This window comes from Bos indicus x Bos taurus, chromosome 1 (genome assembly GCF_003369695.1).
Source record: "Bos indicus x Bos taurus breed Angus x Brahman F1 hybrid chromosome 1, Bos_hybrid_MaternalHap_v2.0, whole genome shotgun sequence".
Taxonomy (NCBI): Eukaryota; Metazoa; Chordata; class Mammalia; order Artiodactyla; family Bovidae; genus Bos; species Bos indicus x Bos taurus.
Genome location: NC_040076.1, coordinates 82,448,931 through 82,469,565, shown reverse-complemented (window position 1 = coordinate 82,469,565; position 20,635 = coordinate 82,448,931). Strand labels below are relative to the sequence as shown.

The following is a 20,635-nucleotide window of genomic DNA, read 5'->3' as shown; positions in this document are numbered from 1 at the left end:
AATACTGGAGTGAGTTGTGATTTCCTCCTCCAGGGGATTTTCCTGACCCAGGGATCGAATCCACATCTCTTGCATTGGCAGGTGGATTTTCTACCATTGAGAAGAAGTTAGAGATATACATATATTCATTCCCAGAGTAGATATCTACTTATGGACCTTCCCATAACCACTGTTCCTAGAGCACTTCCTACTGACCAGGCATCAGACAGAAGTATTTCTGTGCATTCTATACTCACAGCAGCCCAAAGAATATGTACAATTATTATCCCAATCTTTCAGATGAAGAAGGAGGGATGAGTGACTACATCTGCCTGACCTACAAACCCATGTTCTTGACCCCTGCACAGACTGCCCTCCCGAAGCCCTTTGTGGCCTCCAGGGGCTGAAGTGGGGTTGGGGACTGCATATTTGAGTTAAAGAACTGTTCAGAGAGCTCTACAACAAGTGGTGACTATGTGACAGTCAGAGTCAGATATGTATAGAGTTTGTGTGGCCTAAAGCTTAAAAGGGATTCCCAGGTGGCGCTAGTGGTAAAGAACCCTGCTAATGCAGAAGTCATAAGAGACGCAAGTTTGATCCTTGGGTCAGGAAGTTCCCTTGGAGAAGGGAATGGCAATCCACTCCAGTATTCTTGCCTGGAGAATTCCATGGACAGAGGAGCCTGGTGGGCTACAATCCATGGGGTCGCAAAGAGTCGGACATGACTGAAGCGACTTAGCATACAAAGCTAAAGAAGCTCGTGAGACCCTCTTTTTGGAAAAATAATACCCCCCAAAATCTTACTGTTGCAGATTTTGCATAAATGTGTCCGTGTGAACATCTTGCTAAGGGCGCTCCCCTGGCCTTAGAAGGAACTTGTGCAAAGGAAGGGTGCTGTAGATAAGCTTCATTATCAAGACCTCTGATAGGTCAGTTGGTAAAGAATCTGCCTGCAATGCGGGAGACTTGGGTTTGATCTCTGAGTTGGGAAGATCCCCTGGAGAAGGGAAAGGCTACCCACTCCAGTATTCTGGCCTGGAGAATTCCATGGACTATATAGTCCATGGGGTCACAGAGAGTCTGACATGACTGATCGACTTTCACTTTCACTTCACTTCACTTCATCAAGGCCCCAGAGGGGCTTGTTTGGAAGCTGCTTTCACAGAGCAGGCCTGGGCAGAGGTCTCTGGTACAGCCGAGGGAAGTCTAGAAACCCTGTAAGTTCCACCTTGGACCCAGGTTGTATAAACCCAGACTCCAGGTGGCCTGTGCCTGTTCCACAGGCCAGACTCTGAAAAGGGGGTCCAGTGTCTTCAGCGTGGGGGTGGGGTGGGGTGGAGTGTGTGTGTGGAAAGCCTTACACTTTCCCGTTGGCATTTCCTTGGCTGAGAGCTCAGCAGCTCCCACTTGTGGCCACTAGGGGGAGATGCTCCTCTGGGAACTGTGTGAAGAGCCTCATCCTCTCCGTCTCCCTGCCCGGACACCTAGAGTCCCTGAGTCGCTCCTGCTGTCATCGTCAGGCCCAGTTCTGCTGATGAGGCCTCATCTGCATCTTGTGGCCTCCTGTTTCAAGGAACAACTCACACGGGGAGGGGGTACAGCAGATGGAGGGAACTTGTGGATTCTCCCTGGGGGTTATGAAGGAGCAACCTTTTCTTTCTCCAGGAGACCCTGATCCTCTACAAAATTCCACGAGTAAAAACTTGCTAAAAGTTTAAATCAGAAAAATAGAAAATTCAATTCACGTTTGTTTTGTTGTTGTTCAGTTGCTAAGTCACATCTGACTCTTTGTGATCCACCCTGGACCGCTAAGTCTCCTCTGTCCTACACTATCTCTTAGAGATAGCTCAAACTCATGTCCTGAGTCAATGATGCTATTTAACCATCTCATCCTCTGTCACCCCCTTCTCCTTTTGCCTTCAATCTTTCCCAGCATCAGGGTCTTGTCCAATGAGTCGGCTCTTCGCATCAGGTGGCCAAAGTATTGGAGCTTCAGCTTCAGCACCAGTCCTTCCAATGAATATTCAGGGTTGATTTCCTTTAAGATTGACTGGTTTGATCTCCTTGAAGTCTTCTCCAGCACCACAATCAGAAAGTATCAATTCTTCAGTGCTCAGCTTTCTTTATGATCCAACTCTCACACCCATACATAACTACTGGAAAAGCCATGGCTTTGACCTTTGTTGGCAAAGTGATGTCTCTGCTTTCTAATACACTGTTTAGGTTTGTCATAGCTTTTCTTCCAAGGAGCAAGCGTCTTTTAATTTCATGGCTGCAGTCACAGTCCAGAGTGATTTTGGAGCTCAAGAATGTCTATCACAGTGTCCACTTTTTCCCCTTCAATTTGCCATGAAGTGATGGGACCAGATGCCATGATCTTAGTTTTTGCCAGCTTTTTCACTCTCCTCTTTAACCTTCATCAAAATGTTCTTTAAGATGTTCATCAAGTTCCTCTTCGCTTTCTGCCATTAAGGTGGTGTCATCTGCATATCTAAGGTTGTTGATATTTCTCCCAGCAATCTTGATTCTAACTTGTGATTCATTCAACCCAACATTTCACATGACGTACTCTGCATAAAAGTTAAATAAGCAGGGTAACAGTATACAGCCTTGACGTATTCCTTTCCCAATTTTGAACCAGTCCATTGTTCTATGTCCAGTTCTAACTATTGCTTCTTGACCAACATACAGATTTCTTAGGAGACAGGTAAGATGATTTGGTATTCCTATCTCTTTAAGAATATTCCACAGTTTGTTGTGATCCACACAGTCCAAGGTTTTTTAGCATACTCAATGAAACAGAAGTAGATGTTTTCCTGAAATTCCCTTTTTTTCTCTATGATCCAATGAATGTTGGCAATTTGATCTCTGGTTCCTCTGCCTTTTCAAAACCCAGCTTGGACACTGGAGGTTCTCAGTTCACATACTGCTGAAGCCTAGCCTAATGTTTAACTTAAGTTTAAGAATAGAGAGTGTTGAAACTTCCCTGGAGTTCAGTGGTTAAGATTCTGAGCTTCCAAGGCAAAGCGCACAGGTTTGATCCCTGACCAGGAAACTAAAATCCCCCATGCAGTGCGGCATGGCCAACAATAAATAAATTTATTGTTTATTGTTTATTAAGAAAAGCTAATTTCTTAAAAAAAAAAAAAGGAATAGGGAGCATTAAACTATTGTGGAGTACACCTAGATTCTGTTCCGTAATTTGGGGAGGAAGATTGCCAGGCTCCAGGACTGCCGTGTCCCTACAGAGTCTGTCTCCTCATGGCTGTGAGTTCTTGGAACCTGTGACTGGTCTTTGTTCATCTGATGGCCCCTGACCCAGCACACTGGATCTCCATCAGCATTTCCAGGATGAACAAATGAGCAGAGAAGGAAGGGGACAGAAAAGGGGAGAGAAGGAAGTAATGAGAGGGATAGAGAGACAAAGACTGACTATAACTTATTCAAAAGAACTATATGTATTCTTTGCAAGACTTTAGACATAAAGAAGAGAGGGGGCTATAAAGGTGGATAAGTTGGTGTTCCTTGCACTGCAGTGATTCACTTTCTTATGAAAAAGAAAGATATGCCACTAACAATGGTGTTGGGGTCCCAGGCGGCGCTAGAGGCAAAGAACACACCTGCCAGTGCAGGGGACATAAGAAACTGTGGTTCGAATCCTGGGGGGAGAAGATCCCCTGGAGGAAGGCATGGCAACCCACTCCAGTGTTCTTGCCTAGAGAATCCCATGGACAGAGGAGCCTAGCGGGCTACAGACCTTCGGGTCTCAGAGTAGGACAGGCCTGAAGCTATTTAGCACAGAGCACACCTGGGCCCTCCACAGGGAGAGTTCTCGCACAAGGTGTGCTCCGTCCAGGGCTGTGAGCATCAAGCTATCTGTCAAAATGTTCAGAAACTTACTCGATTCTTGGCTCTTTGTAGGTGACTTGTTAGTGTGTTTGTTTATATCTCTGGAATCTTTTAACAATCTCTGTATCCCGAGTATCTTGAACCTCCAGGAAAATGATGGAAGTATGCCATGTGTGTGTGTGTGTTAGTTCCTCAGTCATGTCCAGCTCTTTGGGACACCATGGACTGTAGCCCTCCAGGATCCTCTTTCTATGGGATTCTCCAGGCGAGAATACTGGAGTGGGTACTCATTCCCTTCTCCAGGGGGTCTTCCTGACCCAGGGATTGAACCCTGGTCTCCTGCACTGCAGACAGATTATCATCTGAGCCACCAGAGAAGCCCAAGTATGCCTCGGTGGAGTTATTTCTCATTCATTGTTCTGTGGTCTTGGATGGAAGTCAAATGTTTTTTAGCTCTAGGAAAATTTCTTGTTTTCTATTTTGAAAATACCCACCCCCCATATGTTTCTGTTTCCAGTTACTAGGGCTATTTTTAGTCAGATGTTGCAATCCTGGACTGATATCTATAGCTCTCCTCTTTTCTCTCACGTTTCCTATTTTGTCATTTTTTAAAAATTTATTTTCTCATCTACTGGTCCTATTGAAAATTTTTTCACTGATCAATTTTTAATTTCTAAGAGTGCTATCTTATTTACTGAATTATCTAGTTTTAGAGTATTCCGTTCTTTTTTATGGAGAAGGCAATCTTTTTTATGCTTTTAATAGCCTTTCAAGTTTCCCTGATGATACTGTATGTATATTTTTAAGTTTTCTCTTGTTCCCCGAGTTAGCCTTGTTGTCTCCAAGGTAATTTTTCCTGTTTTTTTTTCTTTCAACTTTTTATTTAAAAAATGTTCAAACTTACACAAAGTTGAAAGAATAGTGCACTGAACACTCATATATCCTTTCCCTAATCATCAGTCATTAGTATTTTGCCACATTTACAAACTATTTTGATTTTCTGAATCATTTGTAGACATCATCATTTTAGTCCTAAGTACTTCAGCATATGTTTCTTTTAAGAATAAGGACATTTTTCTACATACCCCAAGATCATTACTACACTCCAAACACATATCACTAATTGAATAATATCTTCTGATATTCAGTTCATACTTAAATTTTACTGGGAATTCCCTGGTGGTTCACTGGTTAGGACTCCAAGATTTCACTGCATGGGGCCTGGGTTACATCCCTGACTGGATCCTGCAAGCCTTGCTGTTCAGTTCAGTTCAGTCACTCACTCGTGTCCGACTCTTTGCGACCCCATGAATCGCAGCACGCCAGGCCTCCCTGTCCATCACTAACTCCCAGAGTTCACTCAGACTCACGTCCATTGAGTCAGTGATGCCATCCAGCCATCTCATCCTCTGTTGTTCCCTTCTCCTCCTGCCCCCAATCCCTCCAGCATCAGAGTCTTTTCCAATGAGTCAACTCTTCGCATGAGGTGGCCAAAGTACTGGAGTTTCAGTTTTAGCATCATTCCTTCCAAAGAAATCCCAGGGCTGATCTCCTTCAGAATGGACTGGTTGGATCTCCTTACACCTGTTAGACTGCCTAATATTGTTCTATAGGTCACTAAGGTGCTGATCAATTTTTGCTTTTTTCTCCCTGTGATTCACTTTGGTAAGTCTATTGCCTTGCCTTCAAGTTAACTGATTTTTTTTCCTGCAGCATCTAATCTGTTCTTTGACACATTTGGCAAATTTTTATTTCTGATATTGTTTTCAATTCTAAAATTTCCATTTGATGCTTTTTAATAGTTTGCCTTTATCTACCGAATTTCTCCAATTGTTCACTCACTATGTTTAGTTTTCCCCTTTAAATCCTTGATCAATTTTATAATGGCTTTTTAAAAGTCTGTGTCAATTCCAACACCTCTTACCCTGTTTGAGTTTTTTTAAACTGTTTTTTCTCTTGATTTTTAATCACATCTTACTACTACTTCACCTGTCTAATGATTTTCCATCAAGCTGTACATGGTACATGCTACGTGATGGGATTTATGCGGCTTTCCTTTAAAGGTTGTTGAGGTTTGTTTTAGCAGGCAATTGATTTACTGGTGAATCAATTTGGTTTTTTTCTTCAAGGCTTGTTTTAAGCTTTATTAGGACTGGTCTGGAGGAGTCCTTCCTTAAGGCTAAACAAGCTCTACTCCTAAGGCGTGGCCTTTCTGAGGCCTTAATTGAATTGCATGTTTAGCCTCTCTGACTGGTTGGAACTGCTACGTCTCCCAGTCCGGTGAGACTTCTGGAATGTCTGTGCAGCTCCCAACTTCTCAATAGCTGTTCTCTGCCAGGCTTTGCAGACTCTCATTTCCCTATGCTCAGCTGAGTACTCAGTCAAACCCTTGAGGGGACCCCTACCCAGATTTCCAAAGCTCCTTCTCTTACAGCTCTCTCCTTTTCAGTACCCGGTCTCACAGATTTCAGCTGTTTAAACAGCCCTAGACTCTAATTTCTGCCTCCTCAGCTCAGTGACCCATCTTTCTTTCCTGGGCTCTACCTCTCTGTCCTGCGGTCTAGAAACTGTCTCCAGAAAGAAAGCCAGGTAATTGTGGAGCTCACATGGGCCTTTCTTCTCTTAGGAACCACTGTTCTGTATCACTGGTTGTCCCAATATCTGAAAAAGATTTCTTTATCCTTTTTGTCTAGTTTTGTAATTACTTATGGCAGGAGGGCTAGTCCAGTGCTAGCTACCCTGTCATAGCCAGAACTGTTGGAAAGTTTTAAACGCCAAATACATTCTTTTTAAAAATGCCACAAATTTTTACTTTCTTCTTTTCACTCTGGTAAATTGGATGAACAAACCTGTTTTATATTCCCTTTTTTCTTCCTTTTTGGGTACTTTTGGATTAATAAAATATTTTCTATAATTTCCTTTTCTTTCTGTTAAATTGTCAGTTATGCATTCTTTCACTATTTTAGTTTTGTAATAGTGATTATCCAGTAGGATGACAACTTGATTTTTCTTTGTATTTGATTTGGAAAATTTGCCAACAGAATTTTTTTCTTTACTTCTATTATAGTTTTACCTTGATATGTCTCAGAGTTGACTATTCTGGTCAGTTTTCCTATGTACACACACAGACACGTTTGACATGTAGATTTACGTCATTTTTATTTCCAGAAAGTATTCTGGGATTATAACTTTTGGGTTAAACATGTCATATTTATTTAATTTATAATATACTTTGTATTGGTATAATTTATATAAAATAAAATTCACTTTCAAGTGTATGGTTTCATGAGTTTTGACAAGTAATACACAGTTGTGTCGGAGAAGGCAATGGCACCCACTCCAGTGCTCTTGCCTAGAGAATCCCATGGGCGGAGGAGCCTGGTAGGCTGCAGTCCATGGGGTCGCACAGAGTCGGACACGACTGAGCGACTTCACTCTCAGTTTTCACTTTCCTGCATTGGAGAAGGAAATGGCAACCCACTCCAGTGTTCTTGTCTGGAGAATCCCAGGGACGGGGGAGCCTGGTGGGCTGCCGGCTATGGGGTCGCACAGAGTCGGACACGACTGAAGTGACTTAGCAGCAGCAGCAGCACACAGTTGTGTAATCATTACTATAGTCATTACTGGACTACAGTTTTTAGTATTATTTCCATTCCATTGTTTTGTTTTGCTTCTTCAGCAAATCCAGTTATGTGTATGTGTGTGCGTGCTCGGTCGCTTCAATCATGTCCAACTCTTTGCAACCCTATGGACTGCCAGGCTCCTCTGTCCATGGGATTCTCCAGGCAAGATAGCTGGAGTGGGTTGCCATGCCTCCTCCAGGGGATCTTCCCAACCCAGTGATCAAATCTGAATCTGAGCCACCTGTGTCTTCTGCATTGCAGGTGGATTCTGTAACCACTGAGCCACTGGGGAAGCCCAGATATATGTATATGCCTTTTTTGCCTGTTCTCTACAGTGATCACATTTTCTCTGATCATTTTATCCCTTTATTCACTTTTTTTCTCTTGGCTATATCCCTTATTATATTTTTAGTTGAAGTTGCATCTATTCTCCTTTGGGCATCTTGTGATTTAATCTTTATTTCTGTAATTTTTAAATTGAAAAACAATTAAAGATTTTATTGAGGTATAATTGACTCATAACATTATATTAGCTTCAGATGTGCAACATATTGAGTTAATGTCTATACATAACTTTTATTTTTTTTCCTTCTATCTCTTTTCTGAGTTTGATTAGCTCATTTCACGTCTTGATTTTTGTCTATTTCCCATCCAGAAAATTTGAATTTTGGTGTTTTATATTTTCAAGTGCCTATTTAGTAATATTTAATGTTGAATATTGTGTCACAATTTTCATCTGTTTGTGGTTTGGAGGTGAATAAAATCATCATCTGAAGGTATTGTACTCTCACTTATTATTTTCTTCTCATAGTGGCTCAGTGTACTGCTACCTGTGATTTGTTTATACAACAGTGTGTTGAATTTTCCTGGTCTGCTAATGACAGGTGTTTGTTTTGGGGGAGAAGTAAAGGACTTGGTGGTTTACTAAGATTCTTAGTTCTGGAACGCCCTTTTCTATAGATAAGTGGAGTGAGATTTCTTTAATAGTTTGTGCTGTTGTGAGGGAGAGGTTGGTGTGTCTTCTGATTCTGTGATTTTCTTTCGTTTCTGTAGGGCTCCTCTTGTCCACCATTTTCTTTCACTTCCTAGTCTCCAAGTAATGCCTCCCACTTTTAAGCTGGCTACCTCTCCCCAGGAGGGGAGCCTTTCAACGACTGTTACTTTTGGTCCTGTGCCTTTTTGAGTCTCTCCTAGAGTCCTCAGTAGCCAATGCCCTGGCCTGCCAGCTGGCAGGCCTGTTCTCAGTCTTTCTCTCTCCCTCCTCCCTCCTTTCTTTCTTTCTCTCTCTCTCCCCCACCCCCTTCCTTTCTGTGTGTCTGCCTGCAGGTTTCTTCAACACTAAACAATCTCTTCCAACTTTACTGAGATGGCCTACCACATCCATGGCCAAACACACCTTTTAATTGGAATTCAGTTGCTGACTCAGCCTGGCCATGGGGCTCCTGTAGGCACCAGAGGGCATAGCAGTTGGTCTGTAGGCATCTCTGTCAGCTTCCCATCGTGTGAATCTTGCCGGTTTTCTCCCTCCAGACTTTTGGGCTACGGCCAGTCTCAGGACAGCTGCAGTGCAGGGTGGTAGGCATGTCTCAGGGGGCTGCTACTGCTGCTAAGTCACCTCAGTCGTGTCCGACTCTGTGCGACCCCACAGACGGCATCCCACCAGGCTCCCCCATCCCTGGGATTCTCCAGGCAAGAACACTGGAGTGGGTTGCCATTTCCTTCTCCAATGCAGGACAGTGAAAAGTGAAAGTGAAGTCACTCAGTCGTATCCGACTCTTAGCGACCCCATGGACTGCAGCCTACCAGGCTCCTCCATCCATGGGACTTTCCAGGCAAAAGTACTGGAGTGGGGTGCCATTGCCTTCTCCTTCTCAGGGGGCAGATAGAGGTAATCATAGGTATAAGGTATAACCTTATACCTTGCTGGGAAGGTACCAGATTTGTCTCCAGGCTAACTGTCCCTTCCTGTAGGCTGGTGATGTGAGACTTCAAGGTCTTCATCACGTGAAGACTAGGCACATTCTTTTCTGCCAGCTTGGGGTGTTTAGGTCTGTGGACATCCTACTTGGCACCACCAAGCCCCTCCCTAAAAAGGAGTTCATAGATGGCAAGCAGGTCTTTCTTGGGCACGAACATTTGCAGTGGCTCAAGCGTCTGTGGCCAGAGCTGGAGAATCATTCTCAGCATTCTTCCGCTCAAGATGAGACCCTGTCTTTTCAAAATGGTGACTTTTATCCATGTTCTCCCACTGCTAGGATTCCCCCCAACCCCATCCTTCTTCCCTTCAGTCTTCACCTGATTTTCTGCTCTGAAGTGAGCTCTGGAGCCAGCTTTGCTGATATCATATGTCTAATTATCTTTTTACATGTAAATTAAAGTTTGTGTAATCTCTGCGTTGTAGTCACGGTCTAGATATAGATTTTATGTGATTTGAGTTGCTCTCCTTGTTAATTTGTATGGGTTTTAGTGGTTGTGTGAAGAGATCTGGATGTAAGAATCTATCATTATCCCATGTGAACTCTGTAGAGTCATTTTTTAAATCCTGATTTTATTTATTTTGGAAGCATTCCTCAGTTTTCCAGTGATTCTCAATTTAAGAGCATGAGACAAAAAGGCTATGAGGAGCCCTGAGTAAATGTTGAATTGGGGATGGGCTTTCCTTTGGGGTGATTGTGTGGGAGCCAGCCATTATGCTGGGGGCCTCTAATGCCATAATGTGCAATTCTATTTTCTGGGCTGCTTATTTCTCTAGGGAAGGAAATTCTATTCTCCTCCCTGAAGGGTGGAAGTCTGTTTTGACCAGAGGGGAAATGGGGGAAGGGCAGAATGGAGGGGCTGTTTAAATTCTACATAGACTTTTAATTAGCCACCCTGTTTTCAACCCTATTTGCCCTCTGCTGTACTACTCTACTTGATTCCTTAGAGAACTGAACTTCTCTGACATTCTGTAGGGCGACACAGCTCTTTTTGGTATTTTTTCTCTGTGCCAATATTCAAATCTGCAGCTTCCTTTATTCTGGACTTCAGTTGTCACTCCTTCTTCTGCTTCCTGTCTTCCAGAATTTTGTCAAAATCTCTTATTGGCTGATGGACCTTCTTTCTCATTCTCTTGTAGCTGTAGGTTTATCCATTTAAAAAAAATCCTTCACTTTAATTTTAGAAAGGATGTGGGAGGGAATGGAAATAAACAGAGATGTTTAATCTGCTAATTTTAATTAGAAATCTCTTCTGTTAGAGTTTTAAATGTTTAAAAGAAAAGGAGCCTCCTTGGGAAAGGAAAGAAGATGGTTGGTCTATGGTTATAGGAACCATCAGAAGGTAGATGTGATCCTGACCATTACTCCTGGCCCAGATGCAGCCTGAGGTGGTTGGGTCTTAGGATTGAAGGAGCATCTGCCTAAGGTTCAAAGCAGGACTTCTGGGTGAGGCCACAACCGAAGATCCTGCCCCTACCCCAGAGCTGAAGTGTCACATCCTACATAATGTAATGTTGAAAATGTAGTTACCTGTTATATGGGACATCTTGCCCTGTCTTTACATGTTTGTGTGCGAAGTGATACCACATATGGTGGTATCCATTCATTTGTTGATGGACCCTCAGTTTGCTTCCATATCTTGGCTACTATAAATGATGGTGCTGTGAACACTGGGGTGCATGTATCTTTTCAGATTAGAGTTTTCACCGTTTCAGGATATATGGCCAGGATCGGGATTGCTGGATCATGTGGTAGCTCTAGTTTTGGTTTTGTAAGGAGCCTCCATACTGTTTTCCACAATGGCTTCCTCTATTTACATTCCCACCCACACTGCAAGAATGTTCCCTTTTCTTCACATACGTTTTAGCGTTTATTATCTATAGACTTTTTAATGATGGCCTTTCTGACTGGTGTGAGGTATTACCTCATTGTGGTTTTCATTTGCATTTCTCTAGCAATTAGTGATGTTGAGCATCACTAATTTCATGTGCCTCTTGATCATCTGTTTGTCTTCTTTGGAGAGATGTCTATTTAGGTCTTCTGTCCATTTTTTGAGCGAGTTTTTTTTTTTTTATATTAAGTTGTATGAGCTGTTTGTATGTTTTGAATGTTAACCCCTTGTCAGTTGCATCATTTGGAAATATTTTGTTTCATTCTGTAGGCCTTTTTTTCCATTTTATTGATGGTTTCTTTTGCTGTGCAAAAGCTTTTAAGTTTGATAAGGTATCACTTGTTTATTTTTGCCTTTATTTCTTCTGCCTTGGAAAACCAATCTAAGAAAATATTGGTATGATTTATGTCAGAGAATGTTCAGCCTATGTTCTCTTCTAGGAGTTTTATGGTGTCATGTATTACATTTAGGTCTTTAAACATTTTGAATTTATTTTTGTCGATGGTGTGAGGGTGTGTTCTAACTTCATTGACTTACATGTAGCTGTCTAGCTTTCCCAACAGCCCTTGCTGAAGAGACTGTCTTTTCTCCGTTGTACATTCTTACCTCCTTTGTTGAAGATTAATTGACCCTACATACGTCGGTTTCAGAGAAGGCAATGGCACCCCATCCAGTACTCTTGCTTGGAAAATCCCATGGACGGAGGAACCTGGTAGGCTGAAATCCATGGGGTCGCTAAGAGTCGGACACCACTGAGCGACTTCACTTTCACTTTTCACTTTCATGCATTGGAGAAGGAAATGGCAACCCACTGCATTGTTTTTGCCTGGAGAGTCCCAGGGACGGGGGAGCCTGGTGGGCTGCCGTCTCTGGGGTCGCACAGAGTCGGACACAACTGAAGTGACTTAGCATAGCATGTAGGTTTATTTCTGGGCTTGCTATTCTGTTCCATTGGTCCTTTTGTCTGTTTTTGTGTCAATATCCTGCTCTTTGATTGCTAGAGTTTTGTAATATTGTCCTTAGTCTGGGATAATTAGGCCTTCAGCTTTGTTCTTTTTCCTCAGGATTCCTTTTGACACTGGGTCTTTTGTGGTTCCACATAAATTTTAGAATTTTTCATTTTAGTTCTGTGGAAAATGTTATGGATATTATGGTAGGGATCTCATTAAACCTGTAGATTGCTTTGGATAGTATGGCCATTTTAACGGTGTCAACAGATGATTAGTTTAAGAAGATGTGGTATATATATATACAATGGAATATTACTCAACCTTAAAAAGAATAAGGACTTCCCTGGGGTGCAGTAGATAAGAATCCGCCTGCCAGTGCAAGGGACGTGGGTTCCTTCCCTGGTCCAGGGAGATTCCACATGCCTTGGAGCAACTAAGCCCCTGTGCCACAGCTCCTGAACCCATGCTTGAGAGCCTGCAAGCTGCACTACTGAAGCCTACACACTCGCCCTTGAGTCATAGCTAATGAGCCCCCTCGTGCCACAACTACTGAAGCCTGTGCTCCATGACAAGAGAAGCCACCGCAATGAGAAACCCACACACTAAAACTAGAGAGGAGCCCCTGCTCTCCGCAACTAGAGAAAGCCTTCATGCAGCAACGAAGACTCAGTGCAGCCAAAAATAAATAAATTTTAAAAAGAATGAAAAATTGCCATCTGCAGCAACGTGGATGGACCTAGAGAATATCATACTAAGTGAAGAAAGTCAGACAAAGACAAATATTACATGATATCTAAAAATAATGCAGATGAATTGATATACAAAACAGAAACGGACTCACAGACATAGAAAACAAACTTGTGGTTACCAAATGGGAAAGGGAGGGAGAAAAGGATAAATTAGGAGCATGGGATTAACAGATGTGAAGTACTTTACATAAAATAGACAAGCAACAAGTATTTTCTATATAGCACAGGGAACCGTAGTCCATATCCTATAATAATATATAATGGAAAATCATCTGGAAAAAAATCTGAATCACTTTGCTATAAACCTGAAACTAACACAATATTAGTAAGTCAACTATATTTCAATTTTTAAGAAATGTTGACTGTTTAAAAAAATATATTTAACACTATAACATTAGATGAGATTGCCAAGGGAGTTCTATAGAAAGAGAAGTGAAAGAGTGCCCTGGAGTGCTCCAAAGTAAAGATGTACAAGCTGAAGAACCAGGAGGCTGAGAAGGAGTAGCTGGTGAGGAAGAAGGAAAACTCAGCGATTGTGGTGTGTTATTAGAGAGTATTTCCAGGATGGGGAACACATGTATACCTGTGGTGGATTCATTTTGATATTTGGCAAAACTAATACAATTATGTAAAGTTTAAAAATAAAATAAAATTAAAAAAAAAAAAAGAGGAAGAGGCAATGGTCTTGCAACACGGAAGTCACTGGTGATATTGTTCCAAGACCTTCGAAAAGACCAAAGCCTGATTGAAGTGGACTCAGTAGAGAACTGGAGACAGTGAGTACAAGGGTACTTTCAAGAGGCTTTTTTTTTCTTTTTAAGGAAGGGGAGCAGAGAAATGGAATGGTAGCTAGAAGGGAAGGAAGGGCCAAGAGTTTTTCTTCAAAAATAGGAGAAATAATAGTATGATTGTATGTTTATGGGAAAGAGTAGAGAGGGAAAATCTGATGTTGTGAGAGAGAAAGAGGTAGACTTACTGGGGAGATGTCCTTGAGGTGAGGGATTGGCTTTTCTCAGGACCACGGAAGGTTTATCCATAGTCAAGGAGGTAAGACAGAATATGCCAGCTCAGATGCAGTAGGTGGAAGTTCAAGAGGGTTCTTTTCGGACAGATTTCATTTCCTCAGTAAAACAGGAAGCAAGGTTGCAGGTAAAGAGTGAAGACAGAGAAAGTGTTGGAGGTCTGAGGGGAAAACAGGTGAATAAATCATTCAAACCTATAGGATAGTGAAAGGATTATAGGGTGTATCAGATGATTGTCTGGCTACAGACAGTTGAGGTGTGCTTGAGGTTTGTGGTCATGAGTTTAAAGAGAAATCAGTCAGCAGTTTAATACCTTTTTCTCCAGTCAGGTTCAGGTGCATGAAGACAGGTGTGGAGGAGGTGTAGTGCTGGATTTAACTTGGTTTCTCATTTTTCTAATTGGGCATCATGAAGTGAAAGAGGGGCAGGGGAATTAGATTGTGATAAAGAGAGAAACTGTAAAAACTGGCTGAGGAAATTAAATTTGGAAGGGAGGGAAGAGGGGACGGGAGGGAAGAGGGGACATCTGGGGAAAGAGGGACTGAGAAAAATGGACTTTAGGTCCTCGTGGGGGAAAGTATTACTGGAGTCTGGTTAATAAGGGAACGAGCTAGAAATATGGAAGATGAGGGCAGGAATTGGAATTCACAACCAAGATTGTTGGCTTTAATTACTGGTAAGTGCATATCTGTAGATTTATTGTGAAGCATGTGGTGGAGGCAAGGCGGAGGACAGAATCAGGCACTGAGAATTTGGGCGTGGTAGTGGCATGGGGGAGGGATGCTCACTAACTCCTCTTGCTCAGAATCCCAGGAGTGTGTCGTGTTGTGTGTGTGTGTGCTTTGCTTAATCATTATAGTAAAAATAGAAAACACTTTAAATATGTAGAGCCCACAACTTTCATACAGCAAAAGAACAGTCATTCTTTGGCAAGAACTACCTGAGTGTGAAATATTGGTTGGCTTTCTTTGTCCAAGTCCCTAGACAGCTGTTGAAAATGATGTGGGAGTAGAGTTGGAGAGCTGGGAAGTAGCTTAATAAAAGTAAAGATTGAAGCAATGTGAGTGACAAGACTGTCTGGAGAGAATGTGTACATCAAGAAGCGAACCCAAGTGTGGACTCTGGGGACAACCTATATTTACTGGGCTGTGCTGTGCTTAGTCACTCAGTCTTGTCTGACTGTTTGCGACCCCATGGATTGTAGCCCACCAGGCTCCTCTGTCTATGGGGATTCTCCAGGCAAGAATACCAGAGTGGGTTGCCATGCCGGCCTCCAGGGGATCTTGCCAACCCAGGGCCAAGTATTCCACATTGCAGGCGGATTCTTTACCTTCTGAGCCACCAGAAGTCAGGACGAACCAAAAGAGCTACATAGGACTCTGCATAACTGGGTTATCGAAGTATTGATTATCTGCGTGAGACGTCATCGGCCTGATTGGGTTATCAACATGACCAGGTCATCCCATGATGACGTGACCCTCGTGATTAGATGGATATATATATTTCTGGCAGCCAGTGCGCCAGGCACAGAAGGTGCTGCCTTCAGCTTGGAGTAGCTTGTTTGGACTAGGCTTGCTGGAGAGTTTCTATTCCGATTTAGGAGCCTGTGCCGGTGCAGACATGGCACGGGAGGCTTCCGAGGCTGACCCAGCGCTGCCTCCAGATAGCTTTTCTCAGGATCAATGGTACCCTGCCTGGGCTTGGGGTCCTTGATCGAGACCAGAGACCTGATCCCTCGAGGGTGGCTTCCAGAGACCGGAGGATGCAGACCCCAGGAGGAAGCGAAAAGGACGAGGTTCCGACTGGACCCTGACCATCGCCCATGGTGGCCCTCGGCCCCAGGGTCAGGATGTCACTGAGTATGTCGTCCGAGTTCCCATAAACTCAATAAAGTCAACCTCGCTACTTGGAATCAGGCCCAGCTAGAATGCAACCTGAGCAACAAGAAAATTTACCAAGAGGAGGAGATGCCCAAGTTGGGAGCTGGCAGGGGTTTCCGCCGCAAGCTCGGGGAAAAGGCGCCAAGAAAGAAATACGGCATGATAGAGCACACATCCTATTACATCTTCACCAGTGCCTGATGGAGCCTTTGAGGCCTTCCCTGTGAACAACTGGTACAACTTCATGCCGCTGGCCAAAGGCCGCATGCTGACAGCCGAGGAGGAGTGGGAGAGAAGAAACCCAGTCCGGAACCATTTATGCATCAAGCAGCAGCCTAGGTGGAAGGACCAGGAGGAGGATGAGAAAGAGAAGCCAGGCTGCAAGAAAGCCACTGAGCTGCACATCCATGACCTGGAGAGTGACCTGGAGATGTCCTCCGACGACAGCAAGGCCAGCGGAGAGGACCGTGGCTAGGGCCCCAAGGTCAAAAAGAAGGGGCCACCCAGCAAGGGGGTTTGGAAGAAGAAGAAGGGATCAGACGATGAGGCCTTTGAGGTCAGTGATAATGGTGACTTCAAGGGCCAGGAGGTGGACAACATGTCCGCCAGCCGCAGCAACTCCCAGGAGGAGCTGGAGGGCAAGCCCAAGGTCACCCAGCAGGAGGAGAGCCCCAAGGGCATGGACAAGCAGAGCATGAGCTGTAATGAGCGCCAGAAGGAGACACTGCCCCAGGAGGACAAGAAGGTGCCCATGCCGCGGGAGAAGAAGCAGAGGAAACATAGCAGCGAGGAGAGTGACATCAACAGAGAAACCTCCTTGGTGCACTTTATGTGAAGAAGATGCCCCCCAAGAGGGAGCAGAAACAGTTGGGAGGCAACAGCTGGCTGGGCACACCCAGCACCGAGGCTGACAGCATTTCCTCCACCCTTCAGGCAGCTGCCAGCAAGCTGGAGCAGGGGTAGCAGACCATCGAAATGACGGTGGCCGAACGACTGCGACTGGACACCGGGCCCCAGAGCCTGTCAGGGAAGTCAACCCCCAGCAATGGTGACATGCAAGTGACCAAGGATGCTGGGCCCTGATACCTGAGGCGGAAGCCCATGACCCCCAAGGGCCAGCTGAGAAATTTCCAGACCAAGAAGACAGGGCTGTGTGGTGAGCAGACACCTGCTGGCTCAGATGCTCAAGTTCATGAATCCCGAGTGCAAGATGATCAATGATAAGATGCCTTGTTCCCTCGGGAATCATGCTCTGTGCAAATAAACATACTCTATTTTTAATAATAATAATAAAAATCTAATAAGAAGAATGGGAAGAAATGTAGGAGAAGACACAGGGAAGAAGGACTTTTCAGAGTAAGGGAGTAAGGGCCCAAAGTAAGGCACAGTCAGGTTGCTCAGGCCGAGAACGGAAGGTTGTACAAAACGGGTTGCCAAAGCTGTGGCTGGCGTCAGAGTTGTGACCAAGAAGATCTGTGCACAAGAAGGCTCCTGCATCACTCCAACCTGTTCCTGCCTTCCATCAGGTCCACATCCTTCCACAGAGACCCCATCAAGAAAGTGGTCAGCTACAATCTCTGCAAGAACATAATACAAGAGTGTCAGTGTAACAAACAGGATCTTCCCAACCCAGGGATCCAACCTGAGTCTCCTGTCTCCTGCAGCAGCAAGTGGGTTCTTTACTGCTGCACCATCTGGATATACTCCTACTATCAGCTTAATCTGAGGGTAGAGACAGGGTGTAGGTCTTACCAGTCTCTCTCCAGTGTCCACTACTAAGAAAGCTTAGCATTTGGCCAGGTAGCAAAGGAGAAATATTTTAAGGTCCAGATCAGTTATCACTGAGCTATATATACACTTGGAGCTGAAAGGCAATAACTTGATAACTGGCAGATAGAACAGAGAACCTGGAGTCCTCTGATTAAGAGTATTTTAATTCCATTTGGTAGCTCTTGGCTTCAGATGGAACTTCCAGAGAGGAAAATCTCCAGGGTCAGGAAGGAGGGAAAGGGACCCAGGAATTCCAGAAGACAGATCAGCAAGGGGAAACCCTACACGCCATCAGGAAATGCTGTTGGGAAAGGGAGGAACCCATAATAAACGTTTCTGGATACTACTCAAGAAAATTTTGCAAGTATATCAACCCATGTGACCACCCCCAGATCAAGAAATAACATTTCTAGCACCCCAGAAAGCTCTCTGGTTCCAGTCCCAGTCAACATAGAAACTCTGCTATTCTGACTCCTATTATGATAGATTGGTTTTTTAATTTCACTTATATGGAGTTATGCAGCACTTGCTCTTTGGTGTCTGCTTTCTTTCTCATTGTCTCTGTGAAATTCATCTATGTTGTGAAAGTGAAGTGAAAATGAAAGTCGCTCAGTCGTGTCCGACTCTTTATGACCTCATAGACTATACAGTACATGGAATTCTCCAGGCCAGAATACTGGAGTGGGTAGCCTTTCCCTTCTCCAGTGGATCTTCCCAACAGGGATCGAACCCAGGTCTCCCACATTGCAGGCAGATTCTTTACCAGCTGAGCCACAGGGGAAACCCATCTATGTTGTGGTGAGTAGTAAAACCAGAAAAATATTTAAGCCAGAAAAGAAACAGAGAATTCAGCCATGATGCTTACGAGACTGTTACAAAAATGTCTAATTACAAGCATATCTACATACCTGCTCTCCATGATGCAGACTTGTGGATATCTTTCTAGATCATCAGGCAATCACCACTTTGTTGGTTGTGCTATGTTCCATTTTGCTGGCCCAGCAAGCCTGGGTATATACATAAGCCTCTGAACTGAGAGATATCATCCAGTGGGTAAGGCAGGGCAGGGCAGGGCAGGGCAGGGCAGGGCAGGGCAGGGCAGGTTTTGTACCATCTGTGTCTCTGCTGAGTTCAGAGTCTGGAACTGGCAAAGTGAGCGTGGAAAGGAGTACCCCAGGGAGTGGATCTGGATAGGACTTAGCTAGAGTAAAGTGGACTGGGGTCCACAGTGGGGCTAGACTTGGGGCATTTCTGGAGAGGCTATAAGGTAGAGCACAGCACCTCGGGTAAGGCCCTGTTTTAGCAAAGAATCTGCTAAGTCAGTGTACTGAGAATATTGCTATCCTTGATGTTTGATCACTATGGCCCGCCTTTATCAAGAATCCTTTGACTTCTAGGACTTCTCGGTGGTCTGGTCCAGTGGCTAAGACTCTGAGCTCCCAATGCGGGGGCCCAGGTTTGTTCCCTGGCCAGGAAACTATATCCCACATGCCGAAACTAAAGATCCTGTTTGCCACAACTAAGACCCAGTGCAGCTGTTTAAAAATTAAAAAAAGAATTCTTCTACTTCTGATATCTAATCAAATTATTCTTAGTAATTTTTTATCCACTGACCTCCTCACTGTGCTCATTGACTAGCAGTCCTCAACTATCTTTGCGGTATTTGGAGTCTGAGTACTTCCTGGAATTATGTGCAAAATTATGTATAATTTTGTGTTATGAATATTTCTTTCACCAGCGAAGGAGATCTATACAGTTCATTACATTCTCCAGATGTACTAGTTCAGTTCAGTCACTCAGTCGTGTCCGACTCTTTGCAACCCCATGAATCGCAGCACCCCAGGCCTCCCTGTCCATCACCAACTCCTGAAGTTTACTCAGACTCACATCCATTGAGTCAGTGATACCATCCAGCCATCTCATCCTCTGTCGTCCCCTTCTCCTCCTGCCCCCAATCCCTCCCAGCATCACAGTCTTTTCCAATGAGTCAACTCTTTGCATGAGGTGACCAAAGTACTGGAGTTTCAGCTTTAGCATCATTCCTTCCAAAGAAATCCCAGGGCTGATCTCCTTTAAAATGGACTGGTTGGATCTCCTTGCAATCCAAGGGACTCTCAAGAGTCTTCTCCAACACCACAGTTCAAAAGTATAAATTCTTTGGTGTTCAGCTTTCTTCACAGTCCAACTCTCACATCCATACATGACCACTGGAAAAACCATAGCCTTGACTATGTGGACCTTTGTTGGCAAAGTAATGTCTCTGCTTTTGAATATGCTATCTAGGTTGGTCATAACTTTCCTTCCAAGGAGTAAGCGTCTTTTAATTTCATGGCTGTAGTCACCATCTGCAGTGATTTTGGAGCCCCAAAACAACAAAGTCTGACACTGTTTCCACTGTTTCCCCATCTATTTCCCATGAAGTGATGGGACCAGATGCCATGATCTTCGTTTTCTGAATGTTGAGCTTTAAGCCAACTTTTTCACTGTCCTCTTTCACTTTCATCAAGAGGCTTTTTAGTTCCTCTTCACTTTCTGCCATAAGGGTGGTGTCATCTGCATATCTGAGGTTATTGATATTTCTCCCAGCAATCTTGATTCCAGCTTGTGCCTCTTCCAGCCCAGCGTTTCTCATGATGTACTCTGTATATAAGTTAAATAAGCAGGGTGACAATATACAGCCTTGACGTACTCCTTTTCCTATTTGGAACCAGTCTGTTGTTCCATGTCTAGTTCTAACTGTTGCTTCCTCACCTGCATACAAATTTCTCAAGAGGCAGGTCAGTACCTTTAAAAATATTATAAACCTCACTATACTTACTTTCACGTAGAATACGTCTATCTTCATGGTTTCAAGTTGATGGTTCCAAAATATATTCATCATATGCAAATTCTCTTCTATTTCTATGTCTGCCACATTAAGATTCAAACTTCACTCCCCTAAATCCT

At 43.8% G+C, this 20,635-nt stretch overlaps 1 pseudogene; it reads left to right on the top strand.

The window, feature by feature from the left end:
- The first annotated feature begins 15,659 nt into the window (after positions 1–15,659).
- LOC113897780 lies at positions 15,660–17,183 on the top strand (annotated as a pseudogene).
- The last annotated feature ends 3,452 nt before the right edge of the window (positions 17,184–20,635 follow it).